The sequence below is a fragment of the Cuculus canorus genome, chromosome 5 (assembly GCF_017976375.1).
Source record: "Cuculus canorus isolate bCucCan1 chromosome 5, bCucCan1.pri, whole genome shotgun sequence".
Taxonomy (NCBI): Eukaryota; Metazoa; Chordata; class Aves; order Cuculiformes; family Cuculidae; genus Cuculus; species Cuculus canorus.
The window spans coordinates 50662855-50673702 of record NC_071405.1 but is presented as its reverse complement, the minus strand read 5'-3'; the positions used below and the strand labels follow the sequence as shown (position 1 = coordinate 50673702).

Here is a 10848-nt window from a genome sequence, read left to right as displayed (position 1 = left end):
ACTTTGGTTTAATTTTACAATTTAATAAAGGTAGTCAGTTTCTTCATATAATATATGGTTAGCTTTGTATCACTGAGAAAAATTAACTGACAAGATTTGAAAGCACTTTATACCAAATAAACTGTGAAAGCATCTGTGCTTATGTGGTTCCAAAATTAAAATTCAGATGAGATTAATTGAAAAATTCACAGAGGTTCACCAGCCTTAAAATCAGTTGGAAGCTGCAATTCATAAAAAAACCCAAAACCATGTATTTGGCACTGAAAGCAGGTTTTGATAGTTTTAATGAGGAAAAACAGAGAAAATAAGTGGGTTTGAACTTCTGGGTTCACTTAAACAAAGCTGCTGTATTTTGGATGCCTTTAGTCATAGAGCACAAAGACAATTTATTTTTGTACGCAGGCTTCAAAGTCTTGTAATAAAAAACTGTCTCAGCCAAAATGCCGGGATACATAACTGGGTTTGCATATGGGCTTCCCAGACTTCAGAAATTTTCAGATTCATTTTTACTTTGAACTCATGCCAAAGACTCTGAACTGTACAGACAGCAAAGCTCTGCTACTAGATTCTGCTGACGTTTGGAATCACCAGTGATTTGTTCTCAGGATGCCAGAACAAGGCTCTAGACAATATTTCACCCCTATCATGAACAATAGAATTCATATGGGTCTGTCTGTCTTTTCAGGATATTTTTGACCTTTTTATTTCAAGTACTTTTTTTCCACCTACACAGCAATAAATTATTTTACAGGAAGGAGGTTTTGACATAGATAATGCTTGCGAAGTTATGGTGTTTCCTTTAACCAGTGCTTCAGGCCAAAATCCTCTAATGAATTTATCATCCATTTTATGATCTCCCCTCCCTAGAGTAAAGTTTTTTCTCAACATCGATAACAACAGAGATGAGAAGTCAACTAGCAGCCTCCAAGCTCACGATCTGTGGTCCAGAAAGCATATTAGTGGCACTGCATTGAGAATGATTCTTATTTGAGCATGAATTGTACCTTAGAGTGTAAAGGTTAATTAAATATTGGCCTGATTAACCTGCAGAGTTTCTGAGCTGCTTTTGGAGTAGGTGAATGTTTCCCTTCCTCTGTTCACCCTGTGAAAGACTCCTCTTTTTCCCATCTTGCCTTCACTGCATACACATACGCATACATATATTTCCCTTTAAATTAAATTGTCCTGCAGTTGCAGATGGGAAAGGTGAGTAATGTGTCCAATGAGAAAGAGAAGAGGAGGAAGAGAGAAGGAGACAAAAATTCTCACTTTTCCAGTTGTTAATACAGAGTGTGTGGACACAGTAAAGGAGAACAAGGCCCTTCAATCGAGCCAGTGGTAGGTTAAATGTAGGTAAGACATGAAGTATCCAGTATTTTACATCATTCATACCAGCCTGCACATGTCTGTCAGGAACCTTTGGGGGCCTCCTAAAGAAGACCTCCTCCTAGTTTACCTTCTGGCCACATACTGCAGTGGTACATATGTAGAAAGTTGATTTTCTCTTTCATTTTTTGACCTTCTCTACAAACACCATTCTCGACATTTACTCCAGGAGTTCATCATGCCTGCTGTCACATGTAGCATCTGGACTCCGAAATCATTCCTATGGTGTAGCTTGAGCAGGCACTACTGTCCAACCCACATGCCCTCCTAACATATCCACCTTTCTAGCAGCTAAGAAAGGAAGGATGATTCACTGACATTCCTTGGGCTCTCTCTGGTACCCTTTCTCTGGTAAGAGTTCTGTCCCTCAAATACCGAGTCCCAGGTTCCCACAGTGCTTGTTGTCTCTGTAGGGGTGCCTGTGCACAACTAAACAGCTCAACAGTACTGGAGTGTCATTCTCTCTACTTGCTGTTAGTAGTGGCAACCAGAGGGAAATAACATCATGAGGCACTGCAGCAGAGAGACTTGGGATGTTAGCTGCGGTGGAGCTTTGCTGCTTCTGTAACCAGCTCTGTAGCTCCTTCTACATCAAGGGTCTGCACCTTGAGATTCTAAGGATTTTGTCTTACAGCCCAGTTCTGCTAGGTTGAATTACACCCTAACAGAGAGCTCTACTACAGAGGTGTCTACCACTACATTTAAGATGCTTGTCTACACTTGCAAATGTGCATCTTGATTAAACACAGTTAAATGTTTTTCTGTAAATTGTGTTGCAAAAGTAGACTAATGTCCTAAAGTACCTGCTACTGAAAGAGAAGATTCATTTTGCGTTAGAAATGCTCTCTAGTGGATCCAGTGGATTCTTCTGAGTGATCTGGTGGTTGGTCTGAATGATCTTACAGGTCTTTTCCAACCTTAATGATTCTATGATTACCTCAAGTCACTAGGAAAAAGACATTAAGCTTGGTGGGGCCACCCCATGGTATGACATCTTGACTTGTATCTAGTTTTCAGTCCACACAACAGGAAAAGGGTGCGTAAGTGTTTCTCCTAATGACAGGTAGGTTTCAGTGCACTGATTCCATTACTCTCTGATGAATAAATTAGTTGTGTGAACATCAGTACTCCTAGAGAGAAGAGGTTAACAGCAGTGGCTTGTTTCTCTGCGGGGCACTCTGTGATCTCTTCTAAGCCCTACAGGTATACTTGGAGCTGTAAACTAATTCCAGATCTGCTTGTCCACTGCAGCTTTAGCCTCATATCCATGTCCCGACATGGTGCCCTCTTACTGCCTCTCCAAGGTCATCTTCCCAATTTGACCACTGATCCACAAAGCATCCACTGCTCTGAATTAGACCCACATTAATGTTCCAACACACCCTCTGGAATGGTGACTGTTGTTGAACTGCCTAGTGAGCAGTCAGAGACTAACTAACTACCTGGCAATCTCCAGGGAAAAGAGAAATGTCAGTGTCACTATGTTGATAACAGTGATTGGCAGAGATGCTTCTCTTCTCACAGAGGCACACTTTGTGTAGCTTTAAATACTACCTACATTCAACAGCTTCTGCTCAAAACAAGTTTCCATGGAAAGCAGCTGGTGATACACATTAATAATGATGGGAAAGTCCAGTCACTAGGCAAAAATTTTCTAAAAAAAGCCCAGATAGAATCAGGTCTGTGTTCAAACTGTTATGTCAGGAGAGGGCAGATGTCAGCACCAGGAATGGTATCTAGTCACAGAGTGTGCGGAATACTTCAAACTCACTATTTGTAGTCCCTGAATGACTAGTACTAAACAAGGAACAGGGATACACATTCCTTTATTTGGTGTAATATGCAATCCACATGTAGCTTTTGCAGTTTATGGTCAACACAGGTATTGCCAGGTGCCATAGGAGACTGGCTCCCTTTTTATAGGTTGAGTTTTGAGCCAGCTCCAGTCTTTGGTTGATAAATGAACGCCAGAGGACATTCTGTCATTCTCTAGGTGCTGATATCACTTTAGTAAGAGCAGAGGCTCACAGATAATGACTTTGAGCAAAGGCTGCATGAAAGAGGGAATAATTCACCATTAATTAAGCCATGTGCTGGGGATGCTGCGTAAGCAGGAATGAGTGGGGTACACGTATTTTAAAAAGCCTGGCAGTACATCAGTGAAAGAATGTGCCTTTTTATATTTATGAATATTTAATTGAAGTTGTGCACAAAGTCGGTGACAACAATGCTTCAGAGTTGATAACAGAAGACACAGCCACCATTTTGACAGTAATCCAGTTCCATCTCAGCATTGGATTACAAGAGTGGGGGAAGGAGATTCATAATTTATCATCAGTACACAAACACACAAGTATTTTGTACAGGCTGTTTAAATTCCTGTTACAGATCTTATACACTCTTAAAAATCCCTCACAGAGCAAATATTTGTTAATGTTTGTATGCTTATGTACTTGCAAGGGGCAGCGCTCATATGCAAAACTCTGCTCTTTTGCATTTATGCATGCAGTTTTGCTTTTATGCATGCATATGGCAATTAGCATGTATAATTAGTCCTATATCTAATCCTAGTGAAATGTGGTTTGACCATTAATGCCTTCATATCCTTCATACTGTTCCCCACTGATGGGTTGTGCCTAGGTAATTGTATCTGTAGAAGGAAAAAGGTGAGTTGGGCTGACCTGCTATAGAGCTACCACGCAGTCAGGATATTGGCATTGCCCTGGGGATAAAAGTACAGGCAGGTTATACGGATTCCAGTAACTGTTGAAAAATATATGAACTATTTAAAATGCAAAATATTTAGGGCATAAGGTCTCATTTCTCCACTGTATCCAGGGAAAGTACTAACTTTGCATAGGAGAACTGCAAAAGATGCCGTGATAATCCCACTGTTGGCGGATAGCCTTCCTGAAGTACTGTTACCTTCTTTTTCTTTTCCTCCTTTCCCTGCTTTGATTGTTTACAAGGTATGTAGTTCTTCAGCTGATGGAGATAGCCATGTACCCTTGTATAACTGTTGCAGCCCCTTGTCAGTCTCCAGGTGAAAGGCAGTGACCAACTGAAATCCCTTTCTTTCACCCTGCAGAACACTGGTATCTAAAACGCCTGACTTTAACATCAGCCAGTGCTAAGATACCATAGTTGATTGTCAAGATTTACCTTTTCAATTATTTTTCCCCCTACTTTTTCTATTCCAAGGATAAAGAAAATATCCTAGAAATCAACTGCTGCTCATAAACATCACAGAGGCAAAGCAGAGGAACTCTAGGCATGGATAACACACTGGAGGGAGCAACACCTCTCCAAGAATCCCACCAACATATTAGGAATTCAGGTAGCAGTAAACTTGCAGGTTGAATCCAGACCGACTTCAGAATGCAGCTAGAGATTATTTTCTCTAACAGCATGTATTGCATGACGTGGCCCCAGCATTGAAACTGCTCTTGAACGGCTTGCCGTTATACTACAGAGTGCTCAGCACAAAGTGCGTTCAGCATAAAAGCCCCAATTCCCTAATACTCTGTGAAATCAAGTTTTACTGAACTTATTAAAACAGGAAAGGTAACAAATTATTAGTAGTAATGGACGGCAAGTTAACAGTCTAATCATTACTACAAGAGAATAAGTATAGTAGTTAAGAAAGATACATCACCGATTGCCCTATCATCATTACCCAGATCCGCAGTCACTGCGGGAGCCCCTTTTTGCAGCAAAGATTCCAAGAGCCTGTTCCAATGATTAGGGTATCCTACAAAGTGCGTCCACTTGTAGGTGGGATCTCTAAAGATTACGACAAAGGGTCCAGCTTTTGTATCATTAAATAAACAACTTACATAATTCCAAAAATGCGGAATCTCTGCTCTCAGTTGCTCATTGCCTCCTCTCTCCTGGAGTGCCCCAAGAGAGGAGATAAGGAGGCAGCTGGATATCTCTTATCTTTAAACTGAAGGTGCAGCATTCCTGCGTAGTTCATCTCCTTTCACACAGCATTCACACTCGTGTTGATGGTCTTTTCCTTGTCCTGGATATGCTGGAGAAGCTACAATTAAGGGGACACAGCCCAATTCTACTGATAATGACAACTATGATACATTTTCTCACATGCTTTGTATTAAGAGTAGCACAGCACGATTCTACTGATAATAACAATGTGAGTGGTTACAGATTAAACAGTACACATAGCAATGCAATACGAATCAATCGTGGGTCACCTATATTATTTTAGTCCTGTCGATCCAGCATTCTCACTTCACTCACCAACAACATGCAGTTGAAAAAACACAGTTTGGAGATGTATAAGATAATGCAACTCTAATCTTTGAATTGCCATTAATGTCAAATTCCAGCAGTGCAATAACCTAAACTCAATCACGCTGCTACATGTCTAACTCTTGAGAGTCTCCAGGATTAAGATTATAACATCACATGTATGTGCTGTAAATCCATCAGGTTTCAAAAGCAAATAAAAACCTGGAAAATACCTGTGTAAAAGCATTTTTCAGGTAGCCAAGAGAAATAGAAGAAACTGTGCTGATTTCTAGTTATATTGCTTTTCTTCTTGCAAATTATAACCAGCTGATACTCACATCTTGGTGTTTGAAGTACTTTTTGGCTAGAAACTCTACTTTTCAGATGAGTTATAAAATTAGGATCTCAAATATTTCTTTTCATGAAAGCTTTCCTAGCACATTTTTTAAACATGTGATGTCAGGTCTTAAGCTGCTGAAAGCATACATAGCCCAAAACGGAAGATAATGTGGTTTTACTAGTTCTCAAATTTCTCCTCTTAGCTTTTGAAAAGAAGGTCACCATTTTCTTATGAGATAAATGAACTGCCTTCTGTCTCCATGCTGCCCCATTTCTCCAGCACACCTGAAAATAACCATCCCTTTTGCTAAGCATAGATCACTTTGCTTTTCGACAATTTACATCTATTCTTCTCTGTCCTGGGTATCTCAGCTCTATTTAAGCAGCTTAATTTTGCCATGAGAGGTGGAAAATAGGAATACTTCGAGACCACAACAAAGGCCTTACAACCTGATTTTTTTTTATCTGAAATGCCAAAACATTTGCCTGAGAAAACCTGGCTGCTCTCTTCTACGTAATCTTTCACAGCTCAAGACCCTCAACTTCTTTTCCTTGCTTCAGAAAAAAACCACTTTAGAACTATAGGATTGTAGCATTGTATCCCCTCAGGTAAATGAACGCTTGAAGAGTCAGCAATGGTGACCAGAATACAACTATTTTAGTGGTAATGACATGCTACTCACCTAACCCCAGCCTGAGTTTTCTGTTACATTCCATTTTCACCACAAATCTTTACATCAAAGGATAGCTTGGGTCATTAGCAATGCTTCCTTAGACTCCAGTTTATCTCATCAACTCTCAATAAATCCTTGTTAGTACCTGTATGAGTCACAAAATCTACTTTCAGAACAGCATTCTCGCAAGAGCATAGGTGTGATGGGGAAAGTGTGCAAATTTTAAGTTAAAAAAAGCTAATGCATTACTTTAATACCTGTGCCGGCAGAAGCTGGACTAAGTGGCCTTCAAGGGTCCTTGTAGTCTTTTACTCATGCACACTTACACCATCAAGCATCCAGTATGTTTGTTTCATACTGACAGACATCACTACACATACTATATTCTGCCTCTGAGAATTTTGCATACTATAATGATAGTTACTTAGTGACTTACAATAGTGACACAATGCTCTCCCATCACATGGGAAGATCTCATGAAAAAGAAAGAGTCCCCACACATTGCCCAGTGCCACAACTACTATCCACAGTCCTTGGGGTTCAAGACAAAGTACTTCATAGAATCATAGAGTCATAGTATAGTTAGAGTTGGAAGGGACCTTAAAGAACATCTAACCCCCTGCGATGGGCAGGGACATCCCACTGGATCAGGCTGCCCAAGGCCCCATCCAACCTGGCCTTGAGCACCTCCAGGGACGGGGCATCCACAGCTTCTCTGGGCAACTTGTGCCAGTGCCTCACCACTCTCATCATGAAGAAATTCTTCTGAATGTCTAGGCTAAATCTGCCCCTCTCCAGTTGATACCCGTTCCCCCTCATCCTATCACCACAAGCCTTTATGAATAGTCCCTCTCCAGCTTTCTTGTAGGCCCCTTTCAGGTACTAGAAGGTCGCTATAAGCCTTCTCTTCTCTAGGGTGAACAAGCCCAACTCTCTCAGCCTGTCCTCGTATGGGAGGTGCTCCAGCCCTCTGATCATCTTCGTAGCCCTCCTCTGGACCCATTCCAACAGCTCCATATCCTTCTTATGTTGAGGATTCCAGAACTGGACACAATACTCCAGATGAGGTCTCACAAGAGAGGAATAGGAAGGACAGAATCACCTCCCTCGACCTGCTGGCCACGCTTCTTTTGATGCAGCCCAGGATACGGTTGGCCTTCTGGGCTGTGAGCACACACTGCTGGCTCATGTCGAGCTTCTCATCGACCAGCAACCCCAAGTCCTTCTCTGCAGGACTGCTCTCAAACACATCATTCCCCCTCCTGTACTGAAATGCTGCAGTCCCAGCTACTAGGGAGACCCCCTTCTGGAGTAACCCTTTCCTTGCTGTTTCCCCATTTGTCTTGGTTGTCTTTCCAGGCAAGACTGCGACTGAGGCAATGATCTGTGTTGCAAAGTTGAAGTGGAGCTAAGGCAGAGCCAGAAGATTATTTGGTTATGAGCTTTCCAAAAGCTTTCAGGAGGATGCATAAAAAAAAATATTAAAATTTAAAACTGCTTTTAGGAAAATGATGTAGGTAAATGGCTTATTTTCCTAACGGGCCACCAAAGAACCTCATAAATCTATTAGTGTATCTGTGTGTGTAATCTATAAAAGTGAATAGTGAAGTAACAAGGTGCAGATGCTAAAACAGTTTTGTGATGGTTTCAGATGAAACTGCATAACTTGTCAGCACAGTTTACAGGACAGACTCTTCATGCTTGCAAGATTTTTCAGCAGGAAGCAGCTACTGGTCTGTACTGGGAGAGGGATTAAAGGAGTGAACAGGCTGTGGGTGATGATGAGCCGTTCCTGTTTCTGGGAACGTGTCTCACTTGCACAAATGGTAAACCACTAGAGAGCAGCATTAGGCCTGGACTTCTGGTATGTGTCTGAAGAACCTGTGAATGAAACAAAACAGTAGGGTTAATCACTGGTTTCAGATCAGATTTTTTCAGAACCAGGGAAGCTATAGACCAGCCAGTCCCATCTAGCTCAGCCTCTGGGTTCTTATATACACAAATATTGAAACCAGGCTTTGTAGCTTGTCTTCAGGAATTCAACTTTCCCCTTGAAGAAGGGGGAAAATCTACAGTACAGTTGAAAAACTACAGTAAAGTTCTCTTCAGCCTACAGCTGTTTTAATCCAGATAAAACCAAGTTAGCTGTAAAAGATTCAGCTGGTTCTTGCCTCTAACCATCATTTTAGATTAAGGCTCACTGACATCTGTAGTTACCTCCAATGCAGTCTTTGGACTTGCTCCTCTCCTTTCTAAAAGTATGGGATCATTCTGTCACTGTAAAGGTAAAAGGAAAATGGTCTAAAATAGTGGAGATTACACTGCTGCAGCAGTGGTTTAGGAGTCCAAACACTCATTGGTTTCAAAGTAATTTCAACACATCTCAGTATTTACACTGGAGATTTTTTCTTTTAATTAATAAATCTCTCATTTAAATAAAACTGTGCCTAAAATGTGAAAATATGTCAATGGCATAAGATACTGTAACCTACACTAAAATTGTGTAATTGTATTAAAACTACCATTCAAGTGTTTATTTATCAAGCATAGACTATGCTTAATAGTAACCTTTTAATGAAAAGTTTGCTTTTTCTCACTTGTAACTGGAACAAACTAAGGACTAAGCACAAGGAGCAGATTTACAAAATCTGGGTTTTGTGATTTTGAACTTGTCTGTAAAAGCCAAAACAATTTTTTTTTCACTTGATCAAGATCAATGATTTAATTATTCTTAACTGGTTAATCCCAATCAGTAAATAATGAGGCATGAATTGCATGCTTTCACTAATCCTAGTATCCAGAAGGACACAGTATCTATAAGGAGATAATTGTTAAATAGCATAATTTTAAACACAAAGGAACTTTTGTGCAAGTTTTTATTATTTAATTCCTTTCAGCCTGTTATAATGTAGTATAGGAGTTTCATATAATGGCCACAAAGTTATTTTAAAATGCTCGTCAGCAGAATCTGATTTCTGTTGAAATGCAGTGTCACACAAAGCAGGTTTAAAAGGAATTGTCAGGTAGTAAGTGCAATAGTTTCTATTAATGTGACTTAAAAAATCAGGACTCTTAATGTAGTAAGAACAATTGGCCTCTGTAAATATGTAAAGATAACTGTGAATTCTCCTGAAAAGTAATAAGCCTCATAAGGTGAACACGCAGCTCAGTTAAACCAACTGCTTGTTTGCTTGCAATTGTCTGCATAACCCTTTGTGCAAAGAGCTGAGAAACTGAGCATTGGAGTGATACTCCATTTAGACAATCATATGGCCGTTCACTCTCCTGAATTTTATTTCCCTTGAGAATCATACACTCCAGTGCTTTAGCCAGCCAAAGTGCCCTCTGTACTTTCTTTTTATGGAAAGATCATTGGACTTAACTATTCCTGCACTTCTGATGATACCTATTTCTGATACAGAGCTAGGAAAAAACATATACTTAAGCATCCAACAGGTGTTTGATTTCCCTAGCTTTCTTATTTAATATTATGCCAAGAGGGACAAGATTACACAGTGAAAGAAATGTTCATTCTCTGCTGTGGAGTGAACGTGAAACTAAGTAAGCATCACTAAGAATGTGATAAACACTATATCAAAATTACCACCAAACAGTAGTGATAAAATATCTAGCAGATCAAGGGCAGTGCAGCTAAGAATGAGAAACATCAAAAGAGTATAAGAAAAGGTGTACAGGAGAAACAATGCAAGTTACAGCTGTGAAATCAAATTAATTGGATAGATAATGAGACCAAGACTTGAGAATTATTCTGCTAGAGTATCAAAGCAGATGGTGTAGACAAGCAGCATCAAAAAGGAAATTTGCATGTACAAGACAACTTCTGATTATGTGTTATCAGGTGCTACAGGTCTTTGGTCTATTAATTAGCCTTGAGAAATGCCCAGTTCTTTCTGGCAGTTAGGAAAATTAATTAAACCATGGGATAAATCTCCTGACTCAAGTAAGGTATTACAGCCTTCCACAGAACAGGTGTGCAAATCTGCATGGTAGAACTTCAAAGGGAGCTTCTGGCCCTCCTTGCTGTACACTAGGAGTGACTCAGCTCCAGGGTCTGTATGGTCATCTGGGCTTGTTCTCTTGCTTTTATTGTCTAAATAACTTCTGTTCTCTCCCCTGTCATTTTGTGACGTGTAGCAGCACAAACATGTTCCTGTGACTCCCTCTCTCTCTCTCTCTC

At 40.3% G+C, this 10848-nt stretch overlaps 1 long non-coding RNA gene across 1 annotated transcript in view; it reads right to left on the bottom strand.

Moving 5' to 3' along the window:
- Positions 1–254: 254 nt before the first annotated feature.
- Positions 255–10848, bottom strand: part of LOC128852357 (uncharacterized) — a 30445-nt gene continuing 19851 nt past the window's right edge. The window contains exon 5 of the long non-coding RNA XR_008450156.1: positions 255–8531. This is a non-coding gene — a long non-coding RNA (uncharacterized LOC128852357). The remainder of the gene's footprint in view (positions 8532–10848) is intronic.